Below are 17794 nucleotides of genomic sequence, written 5' to 3'. Positions count from 1 at the left end.
ACATACACACAGTGGAGTACTATTCAGTCATAAAAAAGAATGAGATTCTGTCATTTGCAATAACATGGATGAAACTAGAGGTCATTATGTTAAGTGAAATAAGCCAGGCACAGAAAGACAAACTTCACATGTTCTCACTTATTTGCAGGAGCTAAAAATGAAAACAATTGAACTTACGGAGATAGACAGTAAAAGGATGGTTACCAGAGGCTGGGAAGGGTACTGGGGGGTCAGAAGGGGAAAGTGGAAATGGTTAAGGGGTACAAAAAATAGAATGAATGAATAAGACCTAGTATTTGCTATCAAAACAGGGTGACTATAGTCAATAAAAATTAATTATAAACTTAAAAATACCTAAAGCGTATAATTGGATTGTCTGTGACACAAAGGATAAATGCTTGAAGTGATTGATACCCCATTTACCCTGATACGATTATTAAGCATTGCATGCCTGTATCAAAATATCTCAAGTAACCTATAAATACATACACCTACAATGTACCCCCCAAAATTAAAAACTTTAAAAAACCCAAACAATTCCTAGTAGTTATTTTATTCACTGTGTAATAGTTTGCCAATAGAGAGATGGTTGGGGCAGGTTTTAATGCCCTCCAGTCCCATTCTTCATTACCCACAAACAACCCCAAATAAATATTCCATCTAAGTAAAAAGAGCATACACTCTATCTAAATGCAGATCTAAGTCCCTGGTCCTCCCTCTTACAAAAGAGTGTATCCCAAGCCCCTACCACGTAGAAATGCTGGCATTCTACTGACTACCAAGAGTATGCCATGACTGACTTTACTCCTACCCTGTTGGTGAGCCTGCAGGTTGTTTCCAATCCTTTGAAATTTTAAATTGTCCATTCATATTGCCATTTTTCTTCTTTTGGGCTATTTCCTTGGCATATATTTTTATAAGAAGGCTTAATAAATGCAAGATAATTTTTTTCTGGAACTTGATATACAATACTAAAGTGGCATTCCTATTTATGTTTGCACCCAGGATATACAAATGAACATACTGTATTTAACCAGTGTCCTTAGGAATTAATTGGTCCTTCTGGAAGTCCAGAGAGTAAGTCTTGGAAGACTACACAGCCATGAAGGATGCTCACATCACCCTCCAGGACTGCTTTGGAGAAAACCATGGTGCTGCCATCAGGAAATACCACCACAGCTCATTTGCTGAGTCTGGGCACTGGCTGGTGCCAGGAACTCTGCTGTCACTTCCATCAGAAAATAAACTCTGTGCAGCATCTGCACCCTCCCTTTTCCTTCTTCTCTAACAAAATCTCAATTGGCTATATGTGATTGGTGGAGCCTAGGTTACATGTCTACGTCTCTGTTGCAAAGGAGGTTGGGAAAATAAGTTATTTATTTTTCCTTAAAAGGCAGAACTCATAAGAACTTCTCCAAATATAAGAACATTGTTCAAAAGATGCCGTTGGCCACAAACATGACATATGTCTGCCTCACTTTCCATAACTCTTCCAGCATTAAATGATTAAATTGTTTTTGCGAATCAGTTATAAAATAGTGTTTTTTAATTTTTCTGATTATTAATTAAATTTCCCCTCAAGTTTTTATGAACTAATTTTATATTCATTTACATAAATGATCAGTCCACCTTCCTTGCCAATTTTTCTGTTAGAAATATCTGTAAATATATTTATTAATATATTTCTTAGGGATATACAGGAACTTTTCTGTACTATAGAGCTTAAACTTAGTTGTCAATGTTTTAATCTTTCAACATCTATCAACATCTAAATGCCACAATCATTTCTGTGCAGAGTGAAGGTCAGGTAGCCTCAGCTTGTCCAACTCTGGCCTTTGCATCTTTTCATTGCTGTGATATTGTTTATACCAAGAAGCAGCCGGTCTCTGTACCCATGCATTGACATATGCCCAAAGAATTTCAAGGCACTCCAGAAAGAGAAGGAAATATGAATCCAAAAATCGCAGTATTTGTTTGTTTTGTGTTTGTGCACATTACATGAATCAAGTTTTGTAGGAAGCATAAGGACATTATCCCTTCAAGTGGCTAAGATAGATGCTCTCGGCTCAGATGGTATTTTTTAAACAAAAACAACAGACTTGACCTTGACATTTTTCTCTCATCTTCATTGTGGATTGATGAGACAGGCAAGGGAAATACTATTTGTTCTTTATGCCTAGATCCTTCATCCAAAGGATTCATTAGTTTACAAACATTGACCTCAAACTGAACCCAAGCCCTATTCTCCACTCCACTCTACAAATGGCCATTTTACATTAAAAAAACAGAGCTAAGTAATTTTATTGAGTTTATAAATACCTTAACAACAAAGCCAGGAATTGGATATTTCTGTTTTCATCCCTTATTACTATTATTTCATATACCATTTATACAGAAGTGTACAACTACTACCCACTTACATTCTCCAGAACCAGGGCATTAGGCAGCATTCTTTGGGGCACCAGTCTGTAGTGCTTTCTCCTACACCAATAACATTTTTAAAGGTGCAGGTTATCTCTTAGACTGTTGGGCAAAGGCCCAAATCCTTCTGGAGCTATCTGCCCATGTTTTCTGACACATAAGGATTTGCTCGCTAATGCCGCCCATGTCTCTCTGGAAGGACTTTGATGAATGAATGGCATTTTCCACTACTTGGTGAATTGTGTGCTCCTGTGGATAATAAAAATAAATCCAACCAACATGATTACATTTCAGAGAAGAGGTGACAGAGCAGGGAGCAACCAATCAAAAGTATCTAGAGCACCAAATTATGCCCCAGAGGAGTCATCTTGCATATCCTTGGTTCTGTTTCCATGGTAGTAAGCATTGCTTGGGATATTCAAAGGCAATTTAAATGCATTTAGGCCACAGCTTACAAGGGGATAATCTTGGGAAAATCAGAAGTGAGTAAACATTAACAGCTAGTAAAATAAGCAGTTTTGAAAATTGCACTCCATCTTGCTTGCTTTTCTGTTTAGGGAAAAATATTTTTTTTGACATCTGGAAATTATGTCTGCTTCTAACTTCGGCTTCAGATGACTCATTTCAAGACAGTGCCACAGTTGCCATATGCTAGACTGCAGAAACTTGAGGCTGCTTATTTTTTAAATTTAATTTTTTAGCTCAAAGGTATGAATTTGCATTACTGTTCTCCCCCGGGCCAGCCTGAGGAGTGTGCAGACCAGGCCTGGAGGGTCCCCCTCTCTGAAAATACAACTCCTCACTTATGCTGCAGGGCTAGAGATTCACTTCTTTAAGTTCTGCGGGCTTTTTAGCTTTTCAGAGTCTCCAGGGGAAATTCAAAGGCCCCTCTGCGAAGGAAGCTTAGACTGGCACCTTAAGCATCACCAGTTGTTCTCTGCTAACACCCTGGTAGGAACCTAGAAAGAAGACACGAAATAGACACAGAAAAAGGAAGAAGGGACTGGAAGAAGGAAGTGCCAGTAGCAAAAACAAAAAGCCTGTTTTCTCATTTTTCCCCTAGAGCATTTCGTGATTGTAATAATGGGACAAAGGCCTTGTGTTGCTCTATTTATTGTATAATTTTGTTTAACAGATACCTTTTTAGCACTTACTATGTGTTAGACACCAATCTATGCACTTTATAAATATTAACTCATTAATTCCTTATAACTACCTTAAGGCATGAACACTTTTATTATCTCCACTGGGTAGTTGAGGAAACAGGCACAAAGAGGTTGAGGTGGAGGGTCTCAAGGTCACAAGCTAGTAAGTGGCAGAGCCGAGATTCTGCATCGAAGTCATTGGGTGCCAGCATCCCAGCTCTCAGCCGCTATACTCTGCTTATATACAAACCATATATGTTTTCAATTCTTTTTGAAAGTGTGGTATTAGAAAATGTGGATGAGAAGTCAGCTTAATGGTAACATAGCCAGAATTTATAGCCAGAATTTGGCTTTCAGTTGGAGAATTATAATAATGTCTATAGCGGACTGGGAAGGCCGAGTCCTGGAATTCTATTCCTTCGTCTGTTTTATGTAGCACTTAGAGAGCTAGAGCAACTCATAACCTCTGTGTTCATCTTTGGATGGAGATTTTGAAGTTCATCAGATAAGAATTTTAATTTTCAAATAAAAGAGAAGTTGAACTTTCCCAAGGGGCATTTGGGCATTAGCCCAAAAGTGAAGGAAACTTCACTTTTTGATCATTCAAAAACAGAGAATAGTGGGATGGGAGAATAAAGGAGGGGGCTCAAAGTATTTTGTGGAATCTGAAACTCTTCTATGTGGCTTAGATCATGGGAATTTTCTTGGCCTGCGTTGTGAAGGTAGCATGACCCTTTCTCTTTGAGGGATGTGAGTTATTCACTATTTCAAACTGTACAATTGCTTCATTATGTCCACACCCACATTTTTCTGTTTATAGCCAAAGAAAAGGCCTGTTGTTGATACTAAATTACCACCTGAAAACAAGAGTATCATAATTCTTAATTAATTCTTAACCTAAAATGTCTTACACTGTCTGGGGAACAGTATATTTTATTTGAGATTGAAAAACAATCTTCAATCATCCTTTATATGAGAAAAAGTATTAAATCTTTCTAGGTATTAAAAAATCTAGGTATTTAGAGGTATTAAATCTTTAAAAATTTTTAAATAGCCCTTCACAACCATCAAAAATTGTGTTTTACTTTTTAAGATGTTATGCTTTTTTACACATTAGTGAGTTTATTCACAGAACCTGGGTTTTAGGCCTTTGAGAGTTACGGAATACCGAAATGCTTATAGGCCATTGTTCAGAAGCCATTGCACTCCGAAGTCTCAATGGAGAGCTATTTTGGTCCCACACAGGACATTTGGCAATGTCTGGAGACATTTTTGATTATCATAATTTGTGATGGTGGGAGGTTGTTACTGACATCTAGTGGGTTAAGTCCAGGGACGCTGCTAAACATCTTATAATGTACTAGACAGCCCCCTACAACCAAGAATTATCTGGCTCAAAATGTTAACAGTGCTGAGTTTGAGAAACCCTGCAATAGAGATTTTCAAAGCCATATTTGTAGGACTTTTTACATAGACCCTTCGTTTTATGTTGCTTGCTTTACAAGCCCCCCCCCGCCAACCCACATTTACACAGCTAGTCCACCTGGGAGTTTACTGGCTCACAGAGGTACCCAGTGGGACTCGATGGTCAGAGAGAATCAGGGAAGCTCTATCTCAGGGGTTAAGGGTCCAAACCACACTAAAAACAATTTTTGGAGCTAACTCAGGAAAGTAATCTTTATTTATAACTTAGAAAAAATATTTGCTAAGCATTAGTCTTGGAGTGAACTTTTGGAACACACCTGTCTAAAAACTTGGTCCTGCCTGGCTTGTGTTTCTCATTGCAGATCATGGGATAACAGTTGCATCTGTATTGTTCAGCGCCATGCTCCTCAGCTCCTGGAAGTCTTAAAGAATAGTCACTGCCAGTAGGACTTTTTGTTGAAAGAGTACAAAGTACCACAGAGTGGTAGTAGATGATGGACTTTGGATTCAAGTGTCATCACTTTTGGATGTGTGGTCTTCTTTAATGTAATCTTCAAGACGCTCATCTGAAGATATCAATCTTAACACACTTGGTCAAATAATATGAAATGGCTTATCCATATCACATGCTCTCCAATGCCCGGCATACAGTATATGTTCAATTAATGCCAATTCTCTTCTCCCTGCTTATCTGTCTTAGGTAGAACTCTTCCCTTCCTTTCCTAGCTCATAAAAATAAAACTTAGATTCTTTTGCAAGTATTCGGAAGGGAAGTTCTGGTCTTACTTCCATCTATGATGTTCCTCTACAAGGGAGTAGAAAAGACTCATTTGATTGGTGAGATCTGGGGAAAAGAAGCCCATGAGTTCACATGGAGCTTTTGTACAGATGACACAAAAGTGCTCCCTCTGGGTGGACACAGCCCTCTGTCCACAAGGCTTGATGGACAGATGGTATCTTTATGTAACATAGATTCAAACCAGTGAGTGTAGCTTGGCTAGTGAAATGTGGACTGGATTTCAATCCCCACCTGCTCCTTGGCTGGCACCCTGTGCAGGGAGCAACCCGCACTGATGTAAGCATTCTCATTTTCAGAACTGCCCTGCCTGCAAAGGGCATATTTTTTTCTCTGTTCCTGATTCTATGGGGTAATCACACCTGGATCAAGGTCCAATGACAAGCTTCCAGAGGCAGGCTTGTTTTTCACTCCATGCTGGTAGGTATGAGGCAGGTAGCTGTTTCCCCAGTGGGAATGCGGCTGCTGAGCAAATCTTAGTTGATTTACAGGGTCAAGAAATCTAAACCTGGGGGAAGGAATAGGAAGCCTGGTCTTGCCTGAAGGTCTGGTCCACATAGCATTCTTTTTTTTTTTTTTTTTTGAGATGGAATCTTGCTCTATCACCCAGGCTGGAGTGCAGTGGTGTGCTCCCAGCTGACTGCAACCTCCTCCTCCTAGATTCAAGTGATTCTTGTGCCTCAGCCTCCCGAGTAGTTGGGATTACAGGTGCCTGCCACCACGCCCAGCTAATTTTTGTATTTTTAGTAGAGACAGGGTTTCACCATGTTGGCCAGGCTGGTCTCGAACTCCTGACCTCAAGTGATCCTCCCGCCTCAACCTCCCAAAGTGCTGGGATTACAGGTGTGAGCCATCTCGCCTGGCCCATGTAGCATTCTTCACATCACTCCTGACTGTTGTTCAATTGGTTCAGAATCTATAGAGGAAAGGGGTGAGATGAACATTTAAGAAACTCCAAGCCAGGCACCATGACGCACGCCTGTAATGCCAGTGCTTTGGGAAGCCGAAGTAGGAGGATTGGAGGCCAGGAGTTTGAGACCAGCCTGGGCAATGTAATGAGATCCTGTTGCTACAAAAAATATAATTTACATAATTAGCAGGGGGTAGTAACATACTTCCCAGCTGCTGGGAAGGCTGACCTGGGAGAATGGCTTGAGCCTAGGAGTTCCAGGCTGCAGTGAATTATGATGAGGCCACTGCACTCCAGCCCAGTGACACAGCAAGACCCTGTCTCTAAAAAATAAATAACAAATACATACATATAGCTAAAATAAGACAAAAGAAACTCCAACACGTTTATGTGGTCATTGATTCATTTATACTACAAATGTTTTCCAGCATTTTCATGTGGCAGGTACATTGATATAACTTAGGGATAAAACTTTGAATCATATATAATTCTCTGCTCTAAAAGTACTTACAGCCCAGTGGGAAAGAGAAACAAGTCACAACGATATGGTATAACTAGCTGTCTAATAGACATATATATGGGGCGCTTGGGAACATGGGAGTAGAACAAGAACTTAGTCTGTGAGGGGCAAAGAAATCCAGATTCTTCCCAGGATAGGTGACACCTGAACTGTCTTGAAGACAGAGTAGAAGTTTTGCAAGCATATATGGAGGTAAGCAGGAACATGGAATCTGGGGTGGTGCTCAAACTTATGGCTTGGACAACCATGTGAATAGTGGGGATAGTAATTAGGGATGAAGAGGTAGAGAGAGAGAGAGTTTTGGATGTGTTGCTTGGAAATGATGGCCTGTGTGTGTCATCTGGAGTTGTGTAGTAGCTGTATATGGCAGATACTGTATTAAGTGATTTCTATGCTTTATTTCATTTAATTTCTCCCAAACTGTATGAATTATATACAATTACCTCCACCTTACAGATAAGGAAAGCAAGGCTTTTCTCAAGGCCACACAGTGGCAGAGCTGCAATTTGAATGCAGGTGTGTCTATGCCAAAGCCCATATTCTTTCCGGGATCTGAAGCTGTTTCTGGGCTAGATGATAGAGGTCAGGGCTGAAGAGTCTGGGTTGCAGATACTTAACCCAGAAATGATGACTCACTCTGCATTTGCATTTGCCTTGTTACAACTGCATCTAGATATTCTTGTTATAGTAATTTACATCACATAATTTAATTTATACTAGTTATTCTTTCTTCTTTTTTTGTAATGTAAGAGCTAATTGTGCAGTGGTATCTTTTTTATTACTGTTTATTTTTTCTTACCTTATATGTCAAAATGTAAGCCACAGTTCAGTCAGTTTTAGTGCTATTAACAGTTTGCTGGCTGACTCCCAACCAACCACAATTTAATCTGCTTTGATAGGAGCATACCATTTTCACAGGCAGAAGAAACGATCATTGTAGTCAACCCAGCTCACAGCTTAAATGTGGTCTCAAGAAGATAAAAAGTTTATCCCATGAGCTAGAACTAGCATATGCATTATAAAAACTGCAGCTAGTGATGCCACAAAGAAAGCATTTATTTGAGTTTATTTTTGAAGCTGCCAAAGTAGAAAAACAGTCTACTTTCACTCTGACCAGAATTGACCCTCTCTTCTAATCTCTCTCTCTCTAGCTTTTCCTCATCTCTATCTCCATCTCTTGGTTTCTCTGACTCTGTCTTTTCCTTCTTTGTTAACACGTTGGAATTCATTGTTTAAACTTATAATTCTCAAGACTAGAAAATCAAGGTCTCTTTTGGAAGAGGAAAATGTTACCCGACCGGATTAATAGGCATAGGGGAATATCCAAACAGCTGGAATGTCCTGGTTTTCATGTACCTTTCATTGAAATTAAGAAAAAATATCCAAAATTCTACGTAAATCATGTTGGATGCAACGAATGAGTAATAAATACAAATCATCCAGTAGAGGGCGATGCTGACTTATTTATGGGTGCCTTCAGTAGAAAATGCAAATTAAGTAATAAAAGACTTTTCTTGACGTAAATTGTTCAACCAACATGCAGATCAGATGATTCTTAATGCAGTAAAAGCATATAAATTCACATTTAATTGAATCAGATCTTGTGATAATTTGCTCAAAGACAATTAAATAATAGTTTTTAAAAGCCCTGGGCAGAGAATTAATGAATCTGCTTTCACTTTTCCTTTAAACCTGGGGCTCCGTGGCCTTTAGATAGCCTTTTAAGCTCTCCTAGCCTCATTTTTCTCACCTAGAAAATGACACATTTGGCCCAGATAGAGGGTAAATTCCCTTTTGCTTTAAGAAGCACTTATTCTGTGAACCAGTATGTTAAGTACATTAATTCTGTAAAAGAGATTTTCTGGGGAAGTTTAAAGTGGTAATTTCCAAGCCTTACTCCCCATCAGAATCACTGAAGTAGTCTCATTCCAAAGCCTTTGCAGGACTTTCCAGGAAATAAAGGGGACCAGATTGTGAGTGGTGTGGGAGAACACACATATCACTGGCTCTCCTGAGCCTTCAACTTTTATACACTTAAGAAGAAGTTCTGATGTCATACCAAGAAAGCAGTTTGAGTTCAAAATAGACATTTGATGTACATCAGGACATCAGAGGGCAGTAATTGCCTAGTGCTCATGTAGCTCATCTAGTAACTAGTGCTCATGGAGCTGGTTCTTCCCTCCTTTCTGAGTCATGGAAGACTATACCTGCCAGCCTCCTTGCTTGCATTCTCACACAGAACTTTTTCTGTAAAAAGCCAGATAGTAAATATCTTATTCTTTATGAATCATATGGTCCCCGTCACAATAATCAACTCTAGTGTCGTCATGCAAAAACAGCTGTATCAGTTGTCTATACCTTGTAACAATTTACCCAAAGTTTGGTGGCATAAAACAGCACACATTTATTATCTCAGTTTCTGTGGTTCAAAATCCTGGCATAAACTAGCAGGGTTCTCTGCTTCATGGCCTCTCACAAGGCTATAATCAAGGTGTAGGCCAGCCGTATGGTCTCTTATGAAGGCTCAACTGGGAAAAGATCTGATTTGAAGCTCACTTATGTGGTTGTTGATTGGATTCATAGAGTGTTTGAGTGAGAGCCTCGATTCCTTGTTGGCAGAGGCCACTTTCAGTTCCTTGCCTGTGGGCCTTGCACACATGGCAGCTTGCTGCATCCATGCTTGCAAGCTGAGAAGGCGAGAGTGAGAGAATAATAGCAAGAGGAGGTCACAGTCTTTTCAAATTGAACCACAGAAATGACACCCCATCATTTTTTTTCCCAAGATGGGGTCTTGTTATGTTTCCCAGGCTGAAGTGTAGTGGCTATTCAGTGGTGTTATCATAGTGCACTATAGCCTTGAACTACCTGGCTCAAGAAATCCTCCCACCTCAGCCTCCTCAGTAGCTGGGACTACAGATGCATGCAACCATATCCAGTTTCCCATCACTTTTGCTCTATTGTATTTGTTAGAAGCAAGTAACTAGATCCAGCCCCCATTGAAACAGCAGAATTGCATAAGGATGTGAATACTAAGGGAGAGGGATCCATGTCAGGAGATACCTAACACAGCAGCCATGGACAGTATAACAATGAGTGGGCAAAAATGTGTTCCTATAAAACTTTATTTATAGAAAAAGGCAGATAGAGTAATGTCAGAAAAAATGGTAGAGTAGGTAGCTCCCAGAGCATGTCTCTCCACAGAAAAATCAAAAACTGAAGCAAAAACTCTCAGAATCAACTTTGTGAGAATTCTGTAAAACAGACAAAAAAATTTACAGCTCCAAAAGTGAATACTGAATGAAGAAAAAGGGAACTAAAGTGGTAAGTTATCAAACAGAGTAAAAATGTAACCAGCAAATGGAAGAAAATATTTGCAAATCATATATCTGATAATGGATTAATATTCAAAATATATAAAGAATTCTTATAACTTCACAATAGCAAAACAACAACAACAACAGCACACACATAAAACAGCTCAAATATGGGCAAAGGACTTGATACAGCATTTCTTCAAAGCAGATGTAGAAATGGGCAATAAACACATGAAAAGATGCTCAACATCACTAATTATTAGGAAAATGCAAATCAAAACCATAATGAGATACCATCTTACATCCATTAGGATGGTTACTATCAAAAACTAGAAAATAACAAGTGTGGCTAGTAATGTAGAGAAATTGAAACCCTTATGTGTTGCTCATGGGGATGTAAAATGATACAGCCACTGTGAAATACGACATAGCAGTTCTCTAAAAAGTTAAGCATAGAATTATAATATAATCCAGTAATTACAATTCTGGGTCTATACCCAAAAGAACTGAAAGCAGGAACTTACACAAATATTTTTCCTTTTTAGTTGACATGTAGTAATTGTACATATTTATGGGATACAGAGTAATATTTCAATACATGTATGCAATGTGCAATAATCAAATCAGGGTAATTAATATATCCAACACCTCAAACATTTATCATTTTTTGTGTGGGGAATATTCAAAATCTTCTCTTCTAGCTTTTTGAATAATTAACACATTATTATTAACCATATTCAGAATATAGTTCTTATAGTACTATAGAGCACGATAATTTATTCCTCCTATCTAGCTGTAATTTTGTGTCTGTTAACCAACCTCTCTCTGTCCTTCTCTTGCCCCTACTCTCCCCAGCCTCTAAGAACCATAATTCTACTCTCTACTTTTATGAGCTTACTTTTCTGGCTGCCACATATGACTAAGAGTATACAATATTTATCTTTCTGTCACACAAATATTCACCAATATTCATAGTATTATTCATTAAAAGGCGGAAACAACTGAAATCTCTATTGACAGATGAATGGATAAACAAAATGTAGAATATACATATATAGGAATATTATTCAGCCTTAAAAAAGCAATGAAATTCCAAAACATGCTATGACATGAATGAACCTCGAGGATATTATGCTAAATGAAATAAGCTAGACATCAAAGGACAAATATTATATGATTTCATATATGTGAGGTACCTGGAATACTCACATTCATAGAGAAAGAAAGTAGAATAGTGATTACCAGGGCCAGGGGAAGATGATAGGGAGTTATTGTTTAATGGGTACAGAGTTTCAGTTTGAGATAATGAAAAAATATTTGCAAATTTGGATCACATTTGCACAACAATTTGATTATACTTAAGGCCATTGAATTATATATTTAAAAATAGTTAAAATGGTAAATTTTGTTATGTATATTTTACCATGATAAAGAATAAATGGAAAAAAAGAGTAATCTCTAGCTACAGAGATGAAATATAGCATAGTGAGAAAAAGCACAGATTCTAGAGTTCCACCTCCTACAAATCCCAGCCCTGCCATTTACTAGCTGCAATGACATTAACTTCTCTATCCCTCAGTTTTCTCACTTGTAAAATGAATATAATAACAATATCTCACAGGATTGTTCAGAAGACTAAACGATTTCATATTTGTAAAACATTCAGAAAAATACCTGGCTATATAAGAGTTTACTAAATAAATATTATAATACTGTTCTTTATCTTGCTTTTAAGTTTCCATTTTTGACAAAAAATTATAAAGCATGCAAAGAAACAAGAAAGTATGGCCCATTCACAAAAGAAATGAACAAAAACTATCTCTGAGGAAGCACAGACATTGGACTACCTAGTCAAACTGTCTTAAATATGCTCAAAGAGCTAAAGGAAACCATGGGGATAGTGTGAGAGAAAATCAGGAAAATGATAAATGAATAGAAAATATCAATAAAAAATAGAAATTATAAAAAGAAACCAGACAGAAATTCTCGACCTGAAAAGTAGAGTAACTGAAATAAAAATTTCTTTAGAGAATTTTAATAGCATATTTGAGCAGGATGATAGAAAGAATTAGCAAACATAAAGATAGGTCCTTTGAAATTATTCAGTCAAGGAATGCAGAAAAACAAACAGTGCCTGAGAGACCTATGGGTTGCCATTAAGCAAACCAAATACACATATTGGGAATCCCAGTAGGAGAGGAGAGGACAAAGTGGTCAGAAAAAAATATTTGAACAAATAATGGCTTAAAATTTCCTGAATTTGATTTTTAAAAATTAAAACATGAATTTAAGCATTTAAGGAGCTCAATTAACTCCAAGAAGGATAAATGCAAAAGGAATCATGCCAGGACACATAATCAAATTATCAAAAGACAAAGATGGAGAAGCAACTCATCATGTACAAGTGATCTTTAATAAGACTGATGGCGGGTTCCTCATTAGAAATCATGGAGGCCAGAAAGTAGTGGGGTAATATTTTTAATTTTTAAAATTATCTTGTTGTTGTTTCTTTTTTGTCTTTTACAAGATGAAAATTTAATAAAAAATTGGTCAGTGGATATGTGTAATCCACAGGACTATATAGTTACGCGGGATTGTAACAGGAATTTAACATAGAATAGATACTGGAGTAAATGTTACATATTATCATCATCTGACCTGTCTTCTTCACTCAAGGATTCTTTAGCATATTTATCTGCTTATTCCCTTATATCTTTTGAAACAATTTCATGTCTTCCTTTAGTTAAACCACTAACCCAGCTGAGTTCATAAGCTTTATCCTTAGCGTCATCATGTTCTATGTAAATTACTTGAGCAACTTCTGTAACAGTATCATAGCAGGTCATTTCTTTCATCTGAAGCTTTTCTATTTCTGTTTTACAGCTTGCCTGGCTTTGCCAGTGGCACAGACCCAATAACCATATAAAACACCTGATGAGTCAATCATGGAAAATTGTGCACTGTCATTCATACTGTAAGACCCTAACATGAAACTGAAGGCAAAAGATCTAACAGCACTGTAGAGTGTATATGCATGTACATACATGTCCACTCTGTTTGCAAGATGTTTTAGTGGAGCGTTATAACCAAAATCAGATTTAAAGTTGGAAACTTCTTCTCTTGCTATGTCTGCTAAAGAACAAGCATCTGCCTACAAACCTGCTGCCAGCATTCCAACATTCCGATCCAATGTGCTGATCAACATTAATAAGTCATTTGTTGGAAACTCCTTCATAAAGTTTAGAAAGCACTAATTTTTTAGACCCCAAAGACAATGCTATGTTTATATATGATTTCAATCACTGTACGATTTCCCACAGCCTTTATAGCCCCATTTATATTTCTTATAGATGAAACAAATATGACAAATTGCTAATAGTTAGTGGGTATATGGATGATCATGTACTATTCTTTTAACTTTTGTATATTTGGAAAGTTTTGTAATAAAAAATGGAGGGTAAAAGAAACAGAATATTCTTCACCTAAAGATTCTGCCTACCTATCTATCTATAAAAAACTTCAGCAAACATAATCCTAAATCAGAAAAATTTTAAGCTTTCCTAATAAAGTTAGGGACTAGGCAATGTTACCCATTTTATCACTTCAAGTCAACACTGTATTAGAAATTCCCGACAGTGCAAAAAAAAAAAAAAAAAGAAATGAAGACATAAGAATTGGAAAAAGAAATTAGACTATCATTATATTATAAATAATAGGTTTAATTATATAGAAAACATGTAGAATTTTAAAATAGGATAATTTAGCACAGTGCCTTGTTATAGAAGCAATTTATAATAGTTAATTTCATATTCACATACCAGCAGCAAGTAACTAGAAAACACAATTTAAAAGAACACAAAATTTGAAATAGCATGAAGTAATACGGAGTACAAAGGAACAAATACAGCCATGTGTTGCTTAATGATGGGAATACTTTCTGAGAAATGGGTTGTTAGGCGATTCTGTCATTATATCAACATCATAGAGTGTACTTAAACAAACCTAGATGGTATAGCTTACTACACACCTAGGATAGATACTATAGCCTAGGCTACAAACCTGTATAGCATGTTACCGTACTGAATACTGTAGGCAATTAAAACACAATGGTAAGTATTTGCATATCTAAACATACCTAAATATACTCTTAATTTGGCAATTTTACTCTTAGGAATTCATCTCATAGAAATAACAGCAACAGTATATAAGGAACACAGATACACATGGATATAAACCATTGGTTGTAGTTATTTAATACAAAAAGGAAACAGTTTTAATGCCCATCAGTAATGGATATGATTGAATAATTGTGGTATATCTATTCAATGGAATAGTAGACAGTGATTAAAAAGAAAGTGTTAAATCTACTAAATCTATCTGGAGGGATGTTCATGATATTGGTAAACTGGAAAAGCAAGTCTCAGTGTGAAGTGTATAATACAATACTCTTTTTATAAGTTCAACCAAAGAACCATAGGGATATTGCTGATATTTGATAATTTTTAAATGAAATGAAAATGGAAATTTCATAAAATTAATTATAATATTTGGGAATGTTTACATGAGAAAGGGAATGTTGTAGGAAGGCTCATCCCAGGCTCTGAGCTATGGTTAGCCTACTGTGGTAGGTGAGAGTTCACACAGGGAAGGTCATCTACTTTTCCTTATGCCTTCCTGCATCATTTATTTACATGGATTGCAATAAACTTTTGCTATTTTTGAAATTAAAAAAAATCTATTAGTGTTAATTTATAAAAATGAAAAAGTTTTTTATTTGAAATCTTATTTTCATCATTTCAAAGCAAGTGTTTCATTATACTGGCAACTGACTTCTGAAAAGGTAAGTTTCAGAATGTAACATGCACTTCCTAATTTAATGCCTAATGGATAACTAAATGAATAAATGAGTGATAGCATTTTGATACCTCCCCCCCCCACACATGCATACTTCACAGCATTATTTTAATCTAATCATTAAAGTAAAAGGCCCATTCACCAGAATGTAAGTTCCATGAGGGAAGGAATTTTTGTCTGTTCTATCCATTGTTGTATTTACAGCTCATAAGCTGGTACATAGTGAGTGCAATTGTTTTTAAATGAATAAATGAATGCTTTGGTAGGGAGTGAAAAGGAAGATGAAAATTCTCCAGTAGTTTGTGTGATTCTGTGAGATGGCAGACAATGGTAATGATGGTTTTGTATCAACTTGGGTGAGATAAGGAAATTGGTACTTTTAGAATATGGTACCAAATTTTCTGTACCTAATCAGCAAAAGGCAACAATATTTTTCTTTTCCTATTTGAATTAGATTTCTCTTTAATTACTCATCACTGCTGATTAATATAATAGGTTACTGATACTCTAAAGAAATACAACACACCAATGGCTGCTCCCTTTGGCAAAGTTCAGGGGTTTTATTTGTTTGTTGGGGACAGGATGTTGCTCTGTCACTCAGGCTGGAGTGCAGTGGCCCCATCAAGGCTCACTGCAACCTTGATCTCCTGGGCTCAAGTGATCCTCCTGCCTCAGCCTTCTGAGTAGCTGGGACTACAGTTGCATGTCATCACACCTGCCTAATTTTTTACTGTTTTGTACAGACAGTCTCTCACCATGTTGCCCAGGCTGGTCTCTAACTCCTGGGTTCAAGTGATACTCCCACCTTGGCCTCTCAAAGTGTTGGGATTACAGGTGTGGACCACTATGTTCGGTGAAAGTTTAGGTTTCATTCCAAATATTTTGAGTAGGTAACTGACTTAGGCTTTTAAAAGAGAACTCTAGATATTGAGTAGAAAATAGACATGGGGGATGAGGAGCGGAGAGTGACAGTCGTGGGCCCAGTGAGGAGGCCATGGCAGTGATTAAGCGGAGAGGTGGTGTTAGCTTGGACCAGGATAATAAGAATGAATGGGGTAAGAAATGGCAGGATTTGGGATGTAGTCAACTAGAAGAGAAGCACATTTAGAGCTAGAAATAGTAACTGGCTTATTTGACTATTTCAATCTACAGGGGTATACATTTGAAACAGTTTCATTTTATTCTAATTACTATTAAATCTTCCTTTCTTGTCCCTTTACAGTATTTCTGACAGGTGGCACAGTTATCTGATCATGTTCAAGCATTATAATGCCTGATCTAGCCTATTCCAATTTAAAACTTTATCTCAATTTTAATTTCATGTTCATCTCTTCTCTACCCCCTGTCCACACATGCTCACTCCCTATCTCCCATTGCTACACATGCAGGCCAATTTTGGAATGGCAGAGGGGAGATGAAAAGGGACAAGTCACTTTTTTTTTCTTTTTGAGACAAAGTCTCACTTTGTCACCCAGGCTGGAGTGTAGTGGCATGATCATAATTCCCTGCAGCCTCTATCTCCTGGGCTGAAGCCAACCTCATGCCTCCCCAGTGTCTGGAACTACAGGCACACACCACCTCACTGGGCTAATTTTTAATTTTTTTTGTAGAGACGGGGACTTGCCATGTTGCCCAGGCTGGTCTCAAACTCCTGGGCTGAAGCAATCCTCCCACCTTGGCTTCCCAAAGTGCTGGGATTGCAAGCGTGAACCGCCGCACCCGGCCTTCACTTTCATTTAAGTGGTTGTGCAATTGCAAACCTCTCCACTTTGTTGATGCCTTCTGTGCAGCGGACATTCAAGTTCTTGGGTATTTTGAGTGGTCATATGGAGGCTCTCAGAACAATTCCAAGGAGACTTCCCTCTGCCTAGTTTTCTGCCAGGGGAGATCGGATTCCAATCCAATCTCTTCTAATCTCTCAGCTCCATCCCCATGGTCTTACTGTTGGGTTCCCTTTGACATGCTGCCAGTCCTCTGATGTGGTGACATAAGTCTTGTTACCTCCCATCACTTGGGCCTCAGGAAATTCTAGAGTCCTTGCCACACCCAGTAATGGTCTTATAGGCAGCCCCACTGTGGTCCCTCTGTCTGCTTTGCCATCTCACTTCTCACTTCTCTTTTCCCTGCTTAATTAAGTCTGCTGCCTGAGCAAAAGCTAACAGCTGTCTCCCTTCTCGCCAGTCTCCCTTCTTTCAGGTGTCCCAATTCCTGTGAGCTTCCCTGCGCTTGTCTTAGAGGAGGGAGCACTCACTTTCCCTTTGCATGAGGAAGGAGGAAAAAGCCATGGGCCTTCCCTGAGGCTGTTGACTCACTGTCTCATTTCCCACAACTCTCTCTGACATCTCCTTCCAGGACAGGTTAAAAATGGGAGAGGGAATCATTGGGGTCATGTTCAGGAGTGGCATGACA

At 37.9% G+C, this 17794-nt stretch overlaps 1 pseudogene; it reads right to left on the bottom strand.

Annotated features, from left to right (window-relative positions):
- Positions 1 to 13167: 13167 nt before the first annotated feature.
- LOC100983405 (proteasome subunit alpha type-3-like) lies at positions 13168 to 14601 on the bottom strand (annotated as a pseudogene).
- Positions 14602 to 17794: the final 3193 nt, after the last annotated feature.

The sequence above is a fragment of the Pan paniscus genome, chromosome 15 (genome assembly GCF_029289425.2).
Source record: "Pan paniscus chromosome 15, NHGRI_mPanPan1-v2.0_pri, whole genome shotgun sequence".
Classification (NCBI taxonomy): domain Eukaryota; kingdom Metazoa; phylum Chordata; class Mammalia; order Primates; family Hominidae; genus Pan; species Pan paniscus.
Note: the sequence above shows the minus strand (reverse complement) of the source record. Positions and strands in the feature narration are given on the sequence as shown.